General features: G+C 29.8%; 1 non-coding gene across 1 annotated transcript; it reads right to left on the bottom strand.

Annotated features, from left to right (window-relative positions):
- Positions 1-15746: 15746 nt before the first annotated feature.
- LOC107875457 lies at positions 15747-15864 on the bottom strand. The gene has a single exon (XR_007057502.1). It is a non-coding gene; the product is annotated as a U5 spliceosomal RNA (small nuclear RNA).
- Positions 15865-16406: the final 542 nt, after the last annotated feature.

Raw genomic sequence — 16406 nt, 5'->3', positions numbered from 1 at the left:
AAAAAAATTTAAATTTTAAAAAAAAAATTCCCTCCCCTTTATCTGCCTAAAAACTACTCCCCCCAAATTAAAAAAAAACTGTTCCCCCTTAAAATCCTCTACTTAAAAGGACTCTCAACCCAGAATAAAAAAAGAGGAGAGGGAACGCACATTCCTAAGGATATCATTCTACACTGTTCATAAAAACAAATCAAACACTCTTACTATTTCGTATCAGATAAATAAAAATCAGAGAGAAAAACAACAAGAAAAACATCAGTTAAAAGGAAGAAAAGAAGAAAGTTTGAAGTTGAAGTTCCGTTTGAGTTTCCGGTGATAACATCTTGCTTCTGTATTCAATTAAAGTTGACATACAGGTTCTTATTTAACCCTGTATAATTTACATTATAAGTTTATTCATGAAAAATATGAATGAAATGTTCAAGATGTTCTTGGTGTATGAATATATATAATGATATTGTTATACATGATATTTCGTTCCAAAATACATATGTGAGTAATAAAGTCATCCCATTACTGAACCAAAGCCTCGAAAAACGACCATTCAACAAAGATTTGATTGGTCTGGAATGACGTGAAACACGAACCGCCAATGAATATAAGTCCAAAAACTACAGTAAATAAGAATATTTTTTTTATACACTGAGCACACACTCAAAATATAGTAGACAGTAAAAAAAAATATAGAGCGGTAACTAAACGGAATAAATAACAAAGACAAAATCAGTGATTAAACAGTAAAAAATTGGTGTTTGATTTAACAAAATAGAGAAAATTTGGATCGAGGTAGAAACATATTTTCCGAAATTTTTTTTGTCTAAAAATGTAGAAAAACAGTGACCAAATTCATCCCCAAATCCATCGAAAAAAATACTAGATCTTCCATTGCAGCCCTCCTCGACGAAAAACGCATAAAACCGACGACCAAACGACTGGAAATTGCTATAATCGCCCCTATTGTTTTTCCACTTTTCCCACCAGCCATCGCTGCCGTTGAACCCACTCCACTATATCATATTCGCCGGATCTCCACCCCCAAATTCGGACAAATTTAGCCGGCAAATTAGATCCAAAATCGAGCAACCCCAAGCCATTAGATGTCCTCGTCCCAGATCTCCCTTTGTTGCAGTGATTATTTATAATTTTTGTGATAGTTTTTTTTTATTACTTTGATTTACTAATAAAGGTGGAAAGAATTTACTACTGTATTATTTGGGATTGAAATTAGCTTATAGGATAAAGTTGAATATTTGTACACGTTTATTAGAAAAGGTGGGATCTTTAACTTATTTGTTAATAAGTTATAATAATATTGATGCTATATGAATACTTTGTTTGCCAATAAGTTGGAATTTTGATTAGTAGTTAGGGATTTAAAAATATCTTAATTTTTGATTTAATTATTTTGTTGGTTCTGAAATTTCTTGTTTAATATATTTCGGTTCGTTTTCGATTTTAATCGTTAAATGAATTTTTAATTAATTTTAATTAATTGAATTTTTTTTTACTATTATTTAAAATAAAATTTGGGGATTAAGATTAGTATAATATGGATAGATTTGTATATATTTTTATTTTATTTATTATTATTAATAAAATTTAATAATTATACATTGATTTAATTAATTGTGCTAAATGAGTTTTGCATTAATTTATTACTAAGAACTTAGGCAAATTCTAGTCAAATTTTAAAATATTTGTCTCAAATTAAGAATGCGGCATACGCATCTTTCTGAGACATTTTAAAATTTCAGGATGCAACAATGCATTTTGAAAAATATTTTTCTAAATTTAATTTTCTCTCAATTTATTTAATATAAGACAATAGATAAGTTTTAGTATAATAAAATAAACGATTTAGGCCTTAACATAATTTATCAAAATAGTTTAAGTTAGGATAAGTCAATAAAAGTGACCGTGCTAGAACCACGGTGTTTTGCGAAAATTTTGACTTCTGAGAGAGTCGCCACTTAATTTTGAAAAGAAATTAAGAAACCTTTAGAGAGTCATTCAAACGATTCAAAACAGAAAAATCGTTTCAAGTGAGAGATTCTAGATAAGCGGTTCCTATTAACGTTTTAGGAAGGTGTTAGGCACCTAAAACGTCCGCTAACTTGCGGTTATCCAGACTGTTTGAAAATCGTCTTTTGATTAACTTTGAAAAGATTAATTTTGTCGAAAAGTGATTGATTTTTGAAAAGAAAGTGATTTTGGAAATATTTGGGTGTTTATGCAAAACTAATTTTTTAGCGACTTAACTAAGGATTTAACAAGGTTCGCCAAGCACATAAGGAAAACAAACATAAAGAATAAAGGGAAAGAGAGGAAGTAAGAGATTTAGGCCATCGACCCAAATTAATGAGACCTGTCCTAGTCTAGTTGGGCTTCTGACTCATTTCACCTGTCCTAAACTAATTTTAGAGCCTTTGGCTCGAGTCTTGCTCCACCTGTATTAAATACAACTTTAGTTTCGAGGCCGAAATGAATGAATGAATGAATAAATGACTAAATGAATAAATAAAAAGAAGACAATAATAAAAATTGAGACTTTTCAAGTCTCTTAGTGACCTCACCAATGGGTTTTGACCCATTTTCCTTCTTCATCTATCTTCTAGCACCCGCACGCCATGTAGTGGACCTTGGGTTTAAACTTCGAACTTGACTCGAAGGGGTGAGCCTCATTTACCCATTATGAAATGCAAGAGGAGAGGAGTCCATTTGGACTCGAGATAATTTTTTTTGCATGCAAAGAAAAGATAAAGAAATTAATATATGTTCAAGGCATAAAAGTGACATATTTCAAAGTAAAAGAAATTATCAAGAACCAATTTTTGAATGACAAGAATAAGCACACTTGCACAAGAATGAGAGTCAACAAATAAAAAATGCAAAGCAAAAGTTTCACAATCATACTATGCATGAGTCAAAAATATCCAAATAATTTTATTTAGCCGCAAAAGTTTCGAACTTTCTTATCATTTTGAAAAGACAACATGCGAACAAAGAAGAATAAACATCTTGGATGAAAAATAAAGCTAGCACTTCATATCTTATATGAGTGTTTTGAAAATCATTAAAATAATTAGTAAGCAAATGACAAATTCTTGACTTAACTAATTACTATTTTTATTAAGGCGCAACAAATAATTATTTTTGCTCAAAAGGATTTTTTCACCTTTCTAGCTCCTCTCTCTACCAAAGTAGTGGTAGTATTTATAGGAGAGAATGGAGTATTTTTTTTTCTTTTTTTCCACCAATGTGGGAGAAAAAACATTTAGGGGGGTGGGTGGGTTTGAAATGTAAAAATTAAAGATAAGGTGACGTGAAAGATAATGTGGAAGGAAATAGTACAATATAGTACAATATTTGAATTTCAAAATTGGAAAAAGACAAAGTTGGGGGGAATAGTGCAATTTGAATTTATTTTTTGGTGGGAATTGGGTAAAAGTTATGAGAGTTCTTGAGAATTTTGGGGTTACTTAAAATATAACTCCAATTGAAATTTAAAATTTAGCCATATTTATTTATTTTGACCAAATTAAAAATTAATTGACGAATTGCATTGCAATTATGACCAATTTTCAATTATGGTCAAATCTAATAGATTGGCTAAATTAAATTAAAATTCGATACGAATTAATACCCCTTTTTTTTATCCCGAGCTTCTTGATTTAATAAAATGAATGCATATTTATCCAAATAAATTATTTTTGAGAATAAATTATATTTAAATTAAGATTTTAATCATTTGAATTTATTTTCAAGATAAGCCTTACTTAAATCCGATATTTTGTAAAATAGATATTTAAGTAACAAATTATATAATCTCATATAACTTAACACGATAGTATATAATCGCTACTTAAAATGATAAAATCACGCACGAAAAATATTTTAAGTTTTTTTTTAATTTGAATGAAATAATTATTTTGGTTTATTAAAAACTGAAGAAACTCAAGATTAAATTTAGTCGTGCAGGGCAAAAATTAGGTGTCAACACACGGGACTTGAGGGGTGCCTCACACCTTCCCCTCGGTCAACATAATTTCTTACCCGGTCTTCTGTTTTTGCAGACTAACAAAGAGTCATTTCCTTTTAATTAGGAATTCAATAAGGTGACTTGGAACATCATAACTCAATTTCAAGTGGCGACTCTCTAACTAAAATAATCACTATTTAAAACCGTCACTTTAATTGAAAAAACTCTTCGACTCGACCCGCGAGACGAAAAAAGGGTGTGACAGAATATTTTGAAATATTATTGTCATTTGTTTGAAAAAGTAATTACAAAAGCCCCAAGAAACAAAGGCCGCTAGGGTTTGTCTTTAACATGCATGTTTTCTGCAAAGGGGGAATTTTGAAGCAACTAATTTTGAAACCTAATTATGATGATGAGTCAGTAAAAAATAATCTTAATCAAATTATATAGATGTCCTTCAAAATTTGCATCAACTTTTATTTTAATACCCATTCAATGTTGTATTTATTGAAAACTCTAGTTTACTAGAATATATGATTACCAAAATGTCAAGTAGACTATTAATAAGTTTCACTAATTATAGTAGGAAAGTAGTGAATGTGCGTTTTTAAAGCATTAAATATTATCGTACATCGAAGTAAAATTATCTTATGTTGAATTCAGTCTAGTTAGATTAAGATAATCTAGTTAAATCATGTTCATTATACCAAATATTGAAAAAATTGACAGAGAAAAATATGACATTAAGATAACAAGATACAATATACATGAAGAACTAGATATTAATATACACATGTGAACAAAAAACTACGTGATTACTAAATAATACTATTAGTAATGGAAAGAAGAGAGGGAACGCTCCTACATAAAGATACCTTCTCAAGTTTGCTATAACGAATTGCATGTCACTGCAGATCAGTTTAATCAGATAATATAAAATCTAGATGCTGACAATAAATATGCATAAATTAAAACTCATTTGTCAAATACTAGGAATTATAAGATTCATAAAGATCACCAAGTATATAACGTTATTTTTGATATTTCAATTATAAAAAATTGGCCATTCTTAAATTGCAGAACGAAAGTTTATAATTTAACCCCCCAAACCCCCCCCCCCCCCCCCCCCCCCCCCCCCTCAAACACAAACACAAACCCCTTCAAATAAAAGAAAAGGAAAGGAAATAATCTCATAAAGATTAGCAATATTTGCTAATTGATTCACATGTCATTCTTGTGTGGGTCGACGTTCATGTCATCAAAGTTGACATACTGGTCTGTATTAATGTGGTTGTTCATGTCTACCTCTTCAGCTGATTCTGCTTCATCATAATTATAGAAGTTGAAACTTTCTCCCTTCATATACTCTTCTTCTTGAGCCTTTGCAAGTTTCAGCCTCTTCAACTCAAGTTTCAACTCTTCAATTTGTGCTGAAATCGAGACAAAGTCAAGATTTAAAATTTATAAATTCTTAATTTTAGTTAATTTCTTAAGTTACTGAATTATTAATAATTTACACGTACATATTTAATAAATTGTCAAGGTAAATATATAAGAATTGAATCAAAACTATGTATTGAGTTTGGTTAAACCCACAACAAACATATTAGTCCTATCCTCAAGAAAACCCTCCTTGTCAATTAGTAGGCACTTAACAAAAAAAAATTGTATTTTGAATCATTCAATTGATTATATTACTATAATTAATATCAATATAAAATTTCAAATAAACAATATAGTATTTAATTAATTGACCACATATATAGAAGAATAAAGTTTTAAGTTTTGCATTATTAATGTAAATAATTTTTCATATGATCATTCAAGCGATATCTACAAAACTACAAGTAAACCTTGTTAAAATATAGAATTTATTCTTGAAATAAGATAAACAATCTCCTATAACAAATAAAATTGTCCAAATGATATAAAATTATCTACACTTATGGTGTATAACTATAAAAGAATTTAAAGATGATCACTGCATATAAATGATTAATGAAATTTTGGTAATACATCATAAAAAAAAAAAAACACCAATTGCTGCATCTTGTGACTTATTTATGAAACAAAGTGATTTCTGCTTTAAGTTATGAGTGAAGTCGTGTATTACTATTTTATGTCACGATCTCAACATTATTAGTCACTATACAGTAATTTTTTATTATTATATACTAATTAATTATTATGTGAATAATTTTTCTATATAATTCTGACATAAATATAAAGTGAATAAAACTATTTTTGTGGGCAAAGGAATACATATGCATACCAGTTTGTTGATTGATATAGTCAGTGACGTTATCCACTCGTTTTTGCAACATTTCGTTCTCTATCTATAAATGTTCTTTATAGTTTTTCATATATACTTTTTCTATTGTCTCCACAGCTATCCTATTCTGCACCAATATATATATACGAAATAACTTATTAGCGTTAATTATTAAAAATAATGAATCTATCATCAATATTGAAGAACCCAACAAATTCGTGTGCATCTCTAATGAGTCTTGTCATTCAACGTTATTGCATCAATTATTTGAACTTAGTGAAACTCAAGAAAGAAAGAATGATTATATATATTCAAGTAGCTTAATCTAGTGTATCAAAAATAAACTCTTTACTTCATAAAGATAAAAATAAGGTTTGCGTACATATTACTCTGATATCAAATTTCACTTATGAAGTTATACTGAATTATTGTTGCATGTACGCTTATCTAATGGCTAATCTAATTTATGTCTAAATAAGGTAACGTGTTTGAAGGATGTGCACTTGATTTCTTATTTAACAAATGAGTCTTGAATCGAAATTTTCTTACTAAGACCATCGTTTGGGGGAAAAAAATATAATCTTAAAGTTGGACCTAACCTGTGACCTCAAATTAATCACCAAATCTGCAAGCATATGTAATTAACTTGTCTCATCATAAATGAGTTTAAGCCCAAAGTAGTATTAGCTATTTAGCATATCAGAATTGAAAAATAAAATTTTAAAAATCATAAAAGCAACTATATAAGAATGTATTTTGGAAGCAATTTATATGATTCGATATGTTATTATGATTTATTTATTTGTTCATTTCATTAAATGTTTCTAAAAATAGTTGTACAATTATTATTCAAATCTATCAAGAAAAAAATAAATAATAAATCAAAAATTTATTCGAATAAAAACTTTTGATGTAGGTTTTAATTACCTGGAGAGTTTTGACCTTCTTTTCTAAATTAGCAGTGTATTCAACCTTCTTGGCTCGGGATCTTTGTGCAGCTAGTCTATTGGCTACAGTTTTATAGTAAAAGTCACAATTACAAAAAAAATAAAAAATAAAAAATTAATCTTAACACATACAAACTTATAGAAACGAAGGAAATACTATTACTTGAGAAAATATGAATTTTCGATAGAGTTTTTTGACCTCATTGAATCCATTGAAATTGACTTGTTAAAATATTTGACAAGTTTTTTCTATCAAAAGCATTAAACATCATTAAAATATTATACTGTAGTGAAAAAGAATTATCTAGTCTTGACATATTACCATAACCTTATAGAAACAAAGAAAAATATTATTGATAGATATCTAAAAAATATGAATTTCAATTGAAATCCATTGAAAATTAGCTAGTTGAAATCATTTTCCATGAATTTATCATTAGAAATTCAAAATGTCGATTAGAAATTCACACGTTTAAAATAATTTTAATTAAAAAAAAAATAGATATAACCTTCTCAACTTTTGCACATCAACATTGGGGTCTCCATGACCTTGGCAAAGTTCAGAATTCACTGCTTCTTCAAGGGTAGGAATCTTGATAATTGGATCAACTGCAGCTGGCGTTGCGAGAGACAAATCCAAATTAGGTTCTTCAGATTTGTTTTGTTTTCTCTTCATTTTCCCTTCAACAAATCACCTAAGGAATTATAAATAAAAATCTCAAAAAAAATAAAAAGAGAAATAACTAACAAAAAAGAAAGTAAATTGATATAGAAAGTAAATTATGAAGTGCATGAACTATTATATACCTCTAGTTGAAGTATGCTTCTTTTAAATTTTAAGTGAGGTTATGAGGTTATAACTAAATGCCTTTATATAGAGACTGAAAAATAATTTTTGACAACTTGTCATGTAGTAAATTAGATTTATATAATTAGAATTTTTTGAATAAAAAGGTAAGTAAATTAATATTCTGTTATATACTTTCATGTCTTAATTATTTATGTGGCACCGTTTGAATTGACTCAAAGTTTTTTCCTTTTTAAAAAAGAAGATTTTTGAAATTTATATCTAAAATAATTCTCCTTGACATCTATATCATTATAAATCATTCCATACGCGTAAAAAAGATTTTTTTTACATAAATTTAATTCCAATTTTTGGAATGATGACATTCAAAATTAATTTTGTTGTGTCATGACATAATCTATTTTTCACATAAAGTTGCTTAACTAACAGAAAAATCAAATTATATTATGTCCATTTTCACTTTATCGCCTTTTGTTTCCTCCTAATGACTTTTATGTGATACTTAAAATTGAGTGATTTTTTATTTAAAAAAATGATAACTTTCCTGACATTTAGATAATGACTTTGGTACAACAAAATAAATTGAGTGACTATCCACAATAACACACATTTCTCATACTCACACGTTTTGCTATACTCTTTCTATTTTAGTTATGCCTTAACTTTGTTAAAAATCAAAGGTAACTCATTAAAATACAACACTGATTAGTTAACGACATTTTCTTTACATCACCCTTACACCGTCTACATCGTTTCAATGTATCATATTTGTCGGGATGAGTTGAATCCAAGTTTTTCACGAGCGATCGTCCTTTGCTTGTTGATATTAACGTCAATGCTAATCAAAATTAATAAGCTCTAATAAAAAATTAATTGTAATAAAGATTATAAAGATGGATTTCCTATATATGCCCAAAAGCAAATTTTCCTATATTTCTTATTGATTCTAATCTATATATTATTAAAAAGAGAGGACAAAGCCTCTGTATTAAGCTACGTGGCAGCCCAAAAATAGGCCATCTGGAAGATTAGGACAAAAAATTAGTTAGGATAGTTATTAGTTACTACTATTTTTAATTTGCTTTTAAATTTTTTAAAATAAATTATAATTATGAATAGATAGTTTTAAGTTGTCAGTTTCTTTTCTTTTATTTTTTTTTCAAAATTCAAATTTTAAAAATTATATTGATAGATTTGAGTCTTAATATACTGCCAACTTCCGTCTTATCATTTCAAGTTTGAAATTTATACAACTTCTTACATAACTACTAAAGAAAATCAATTTATCTCTTCTTTAATTTGTAGAAATTTACAACCCATCTTTGAATCTTCGTGAAAACAACTTTTTTCTTCAAATATCTACAACCCATCTATAATTATACTGGTGACTAAATTTGAAGCAACATGTATAATTCAATTTTATGATTCAGAGGTCTTCTATTGTTTCCATTAATATGAACAGAAGGAGATTTGTACAAATGATGAACACACCAAAGAATCGACAGTACCGATGATAGGTTGTATAAGAACACGACAAGATTTGTGGTTGTATGCACGAGATTTTAATTTTGTCAAATATATAACAGGTTCTTTGTTCTCACTTTTTAGATATATTTTTTTAAAAAAATTAAATTGTCTATTAGCATATCAAAATCAATATGGTAGAATTGTATATCACAAAGTTTCTAATCAGTTTGGTTTGTAAGAAATAAATTAGTTGTGTGATAATATGAATGTGAGAGTGAATTTGTGCAGTCCTTGAGGTCGCTCTTATGTTATTCAAAATAACTTTCAATTTCAAGCAAGTACGTATAAGAAAATTTTTCCATATAATATTCCATGTAGGGTGTTCTATTTAAAAAAATAGTAACATTACTCTTATAATATTTCATTATATACACCAAATAGTCAAACCCCATAGCATTTGTGAGCATGCATCTGTTATAGGCACACCAAGATATGTTGTTTTTACTCCCATCGTCATCATCCCATGGTCTATTGTAGTTTTTTTTTCCTGATAGATGTGTAAACGTACATCATAAAAGATCCCATAATATATCATTATGGTGGTACCTACTCAATAAATGGAACAACTATCATGAGTTCATATCATTTAGGATTTATCATCCCATAGATTATCTTCTCATGAATTTTCGTTGCAATTTTTAAAATCAATTTTGCTTATTTGTCTTGTTTGTGGTGGAACTTTAATTTCATACCGTTTTGGTAATTCTGCCCCACAAAATTTGATTCTTTTTCAAACTTTGTTATACATTTAAGGATTTCAAGCTATATATCTTTTCGATTTATGATTTGATACTTTGTGTTCTACAACTTGATTAAGAAAATTGGCATATGGATGAAATTTGTTGATTATACCAATCTCACACGCGGAAAGGCAGAATATTGCAATTTATACCTCACCGATCAATGTTCAATTTTCAATATTTTCTGCTAGATAAAAATTCAAAATTTGAATTCAATACTTACAGGTTTGGAGATGGTTACAACTTCTTGTTTTATCCCTTTTGTTGTAACTGTAGGAGTTTTCATTGTTTTGTAAATTTTTGTTTCTTCAGTAACTGTAATAGCAATGAAAGTTTCAAAGATAATACCTTACAAATTCGAAGGAGTGAGGAACAATGTCTTTCCATTTGGACTTAAGAGTGTTAAGAGCAAGATTGTCGAATCTTATTTGTTGATCAAGCTTAAGAAGGTAAGGCAAGAGGAAATGAAGCTGATCTATAAGTGTTTACAAGTATCTTCTTTTTCATCTCATCTTCATATTGAAATTATACTTGCCTTCTACGATACTTTCTTCAACGTTTTTTCCTTATACTGAAATACATCGATCTTTGTTGCAGTGCTGTAACTAATTCTAGAATTTTATATGCTTAATACAGAAATTTTACAATAAATGAGATGATTATGATAAGCATGAAAGGCATAAATTAATTTAAAATGTATAAGTTGTGGCTAATCTTAAACGTTGTCTCAAAGTTTTATCACGTTTGGATAATGGGTGAATTATTATAGATATCTTTCGAATGGGTTTCATAATTGTTCTTCTATTTGGTATATCTATTGAAGAATCTCTATGGCTGGAGAAAAAAGGCTCCCAAAGATGTGAAATGGAGATCGATATAAGTGAGAAATAGAAACGGTGATATTTATGTCAAATATAGTAATGCTTTTCCGGATATTTTTCACTGCCTTTTCCTTTATTTAAGTCCATTTTTATGCCTGATTATGTCATACTTTTATAGAAAAAACTTTTCGCTAGCAAATTGTTTCATAATAAGTTTGCTTGAGGTAGCGATTAAGAATTACAAATTTTTAATATCAAGTAGTTTTACTCATTGGCTTATGGCTTATTCGTACTTGAAGTCATGTGTGATTTATGTATAAAAGGTATCACCAAATGGACAAGAGGATGCTATTAAAAGACTTTTTCAGATCTCGTAAAAAATATATACAACTCAAAAATGAGATAACAGTGCAATAGAAAGACAACATCCCAAGTCGTCCATCATTGCATCTTTTTTCTACCACATATTTGTTGTTGTCAAGTATTTAAGATGTACTTGGGATATGAAAAAATGTAGAGAAAGTGAGACAGCTTACGAATTAGAGATATGTTAGGAAAAAAATGGTTGTTTGTTGGTTGGAAATTGAATGTAAATTCCCTCCATCTTTTGAGTTCAACCTTTACTTTCCATTACAGAGATCTATATTCTATAAACATCTTAAAATTAAGGTCGATTACTTTGCCGTAGGGTAAGTATAACTAATTCTGCATCTTAAGCTTGGGAACCAATTAAGAGAATACTTTCAAGAACATTCACAATAAAAATTTATTATTGCAGAATTTGCAAAAGTATTAGGAGTTAAAAATCTATGGACCTACCAGAGAAATTATATGCAATGGAGTGCATGAAACATCTAAATCAGTTTTATTTTCATTCGCCTATAGCTTTAAGTATCGAACATTTACTGAGTCTTAGAATGTTAATCACTACCAAAACAACCATTCATGTATATTCTTCTGATCATGGCTTCTATGACATTTAACTGCAATAGAGATTATGTGGTAAATTTTCAAGAATGATATTTAGAAGAGCCACATTTCTTAAATTATAAATATCCATTGAACCATAAAGTTTCACTCCTGGAGAAGTATGGGTGAACAGTAACAAATTATAATGATGAAGAGGTAGCATTTGGTAATTTGGCTAACACTTAACTTGGATGGAACTTCACAAATAAAAGTACTCATTATTTGTCGTTCTGTTGTATGTCGCTCAATTGAGGCAGATCAGTCAACTGAGGAAGTATCCTTTTTGAAGCTGCACAAGAGTATGGATTTAAGTTTTCTCATAGAACACACTCTGTGGTTGTTGTTGAAGAACTTGACCTCTCTTCTCCAATGGATGTTAAAAGGTGACTTTGACATATTTTAATTCAATTTAACTTTTTTCCTTCTTTTGTATATCCATTATTCTCATTATTTAGCCAGTTATGCTATTGCTTCTAAGGAATACAAACTTTAGAATCTAGTAGAATTCAACAACTGTAGGAAGAAGAGGATGTATGTGATAGTGCGGAATGAAGTCTAGGGATCTTTCCCCTTTAATAATGCTCTTTATTGTTTATGATGGTATATCTCATGTTACTTTGCATTTATGGTTTAATGTTAATGCAATTAGCTTTGCGTGTTTCTTGAACATACAATATAAAAGTACGCTGGCCTCTACCATATACCAAAAATATTTCAAATAGCTTGTTTGAATTTTTAATCTAAGTATTACTTAATTAAAAAGTTAAGATAAAAATTTATCTTCGTATATCAATGTATATGTGTTATTTAACTTTTTAAACTTATATAGCATTTTCGAAATATATCACTTAAATTAAATAAAAAGATTAGCTGAAGTTGCATTTAACCTTTTATTCCCATTCCAAATATCTATAAAGCATAAGGTTCAATGGAATTTTCGAACGTAGGAGCACATTAAAAGCACATTTAGAAGAGCATTCAAATTACAAAGTTATAGTAGAATTGCAGAAGTTAAATTATCATTGCTATCAAATGTTATGTTGTTTTTAAAATTTTATTTTAATTTATCATTTAGCAGAAATGGTTAAATTTTAGCACAAAATAAAACACTTTCTTTGGTTATTTTGATTTTTGAACCGACCTCCTGCACATTTTTTGTAAATCATATGCGAATTTTAATACAATTTCATGGTCATTCAAATGGAATTAATTACCTTAAGGGGTAGTTACCTTTGAGTTCCATCCCATCTTAACACTCTAATGAAATATAATTAAAGCGTATTATTTGAAATGACAACTCTGGATTTTGTTAAATTCATAAGGGCATCTTTAAAATATTTCTATTCTTTAAATAAATTTCCTATCTTTCATTTCTTAATTGTGAACAAAAATGAAAATCTTTTTGAGAATCATTCTATTCTTGCATTGTCAAATCTTTGATGGCTCTTTCAATTTATTTTCTATCACCTATGACTAGAATACACATGTTATTCTCTCAAATTTACGCTTAAAAGGATAAATTTTTGTGAAAGTTGTGTATTACTTTATCCGTGTAATATGAATAATCTCAAAAAAATTTAAATAAATATTCATTCACTATTCACAATGCTTTACTGTTAATTTAACAACTACTTATTTTGTAGTTGGTAATACAATGTTGGAATTTTATTTATCATGCTTGATTATTTAGTGGTTAGAGGTGATGTATTATGCAAAAAAAAAAACATTTGAACTTAGGCTATACTAAACTTTTGGGATTGATATTATTTTGGATAAAAAATACATGATTAATAAGACGACGGTAAAAATTTGTAATAATTTTTAGGATTCATGAACAAATTCTTTATTTTGTTGCACCTAATACAATACTCTACTGTAATTTAACATGAAAGAAATTTAATATGATCAAGCAAAAAAATATAATAATTTTTTATGATTTCATTCTTGAACACTTCCCACCCACGTGGGTACTATACTAGTTTATTTTAATAATGAAAGTGATTTTTGAGATACTAACTTTTAAATTTTAATTAGCTAGTTACCATCTAAAGTTTGATAGCATCAATTTGAAATATGATTTTCACTTGTTTGGAAAGTTAATTATACAAGAAGCAAATATTACTAGTGCCAATGGCAATAGAATATTAAAGAGCTAGCTCATCTTTAATAAGTAACAACATTTTATTGGAATTTGGTACAATAGTGAAAAATATGCTCTAACAAATGAGAAATACGCATGTCTTCTGCAAAACAAGCATTTCAAATGAAATATGCACTCGTCCGCTCATGTTTTTGATGAGCTTCATCATTATTGATGTTGCATCTGAGTGTCACCGCGCAGCGAAACTAGGCCTTGACCGTAATTTGCTATTTCTAGGATCGACTATTTGAATGTATATGGCTGGGTGCGGGTGGTTCGCTCCTCACTTGGAGAAATGCATGGGAAAGGTTATATTATTTCCTGTTTCAGTACCCGGTCTCAAATTACCTCTCATCAGTCATCAGTTGAGATCAAAATAATTTTCTTTTAATATACTTCTATGCACTTGGCCTCACAGGGGAGGAAGGCCCGTCTTAAGGCAACAAGAAGTAGCACTTTCGCAGAATAGGTATACACGAGGAAGTTCTGCTTCAACCTACTCTCCTTTTCAAATCCCACAAGCACGAGTAGTCGACTACCAAATGGAAGTTGTTTCAGGCCATGAGTACTCGACTGGCTCCTTAGAAGAGTTGTGATATGGCCTCGGCTGATTCCTCTTTTAGGTGAAGGATTGGACTGAGAAGACTACTTGGTACTTCCCTCTATTGTTTCATTATCCTCCCCCTTATTGGCTATTGCTTGTGCCTTGCCTTGGGGGTGCTGGCGGAAGCAGTTATACTGGTTCGTCATCCAAAGCAGATGTTGCTCACAGTATGAAAACTTGGGTTCCCCATACAAATTGTTGATAGTACACACCAGAGTACTAGTAGACGAATCTTAACTTATAGCATTGTAAAGGAGATTTCACCGTCTCAACATTCTATTTCAAACCAGAATGATGTTTAGTACTTGGATGAATCCAATTATGAATAGCTCTTATTAAGTTAAGTTCAAGCAATTTGATAGCACAGATAAGGTGAGAGTGCCTTGTGCTGAAGCTCGGACCCTAACCACAGCTCTTTAGTGCAACTGGCCCGCACATAATGGGAGCTCTTCAATGCAACATGCCTCCACACATAACAGGAGCTCTTTAGTGCAACAGGGCTGCACATAGCTCAAGTGCAACAAGCCCCCACACATAACAGGAGCTCTTTAGTGCAAAAGGGGCCGCACATAACGAGAGCTCTTTAGTGCAACATGCCTCCACACATAACAACTCTTTAATGTGGGCTGCACATAGCTCAAGTGCAACAAGCCCCCACACAAAACAAAAGCTCTTTAGTGCAAAAGGGGATGCACATAACAATAGCTGCCTTTTTATTTTCCAAGGGTACTGGTCATATTCTTTTTTGTAAGTTCTGTGTGTCGTTACAATCATGATTGATAATTATCAATCAGAACAATCATTATTCTAAGTTTTGTCCATAGGAATCTAACAACTAGCATTACAAATGCTACAGCTCAAGTTGAAGAAATCTTATAGCACAAATCCCCCAACTTTATTTCAAAAGCTTACGCAAGCAAATTTAAACTAGCAATGTCGGGATCCTCAGCAAAGAGGATCCCTCCAAAAATTGGCATATGCCACTATGTGAAACGCACACACGGTATTCTTTAGTAAAAGGCGAAAGAATAGTTCGCTCTGTGTGCATTGCGTGGCTGCTTAAGTTCCTATGTGTTGAAGGAGTTGTTTATATACCTGTCCAGCTGCTCTTTTCTTCACCTCCATTATTGATGTGGGACTTTCTTTCTGCCACGTTTCATGATTAAATGTCAATATGGGCCCTGTTAATATGGGCTATGTAGTCTATTGGGCCAAGTCCAGGGCTTTAAAGGACCATATTCTGAAGATAAAGGAACATAATTTTTGGGACCCAAAGTTATCGTGACTAAGTAGTATATTTGGCTAAACTTTCTAATTATGCTTATTTTAAAGTATTTTTTTAATCAAAAGTGTTCGCTAGAAAAATATTTCCCTCGAGTTGAGTGACTATTTTAATTTAGAAAATAGCGACTTTCATGATATTTAGATCATGAATTTTGTATTATAAAATAAAATTTAGGCGGAATACATCATCAAGTTCCTTAACTTGACATGATCTTTTATTTTGGCATATTAAGACCTAATCAACTACAAAATGTGTCGACACCTTTCATTGACATGGCAAAGTGAGTGTTATACACTCGCGTTTTGGCTCGTGAT

The sequence above is a fragment of the Capsicum annuum genome, chromosome 6 (assembly GCF_002878395.1).
Source record: "Capsicum annuum cultivar UCD-10X-F1 chromosome 6, UCD10Xv1.1, whole genome shotgun sequence".
Lineage (NCBI taxonomy): Eukaryota > Viridiplantae > Streptophyta > Magnoliopsida > Solanales > Solanaceae > Capsicum > Capsicum annuum.
The sequence above is the reverse complement of the archived record's forward strand: the minus strand, read 5'-3'. Positions and strand labels throughout refer to the sequence as shown.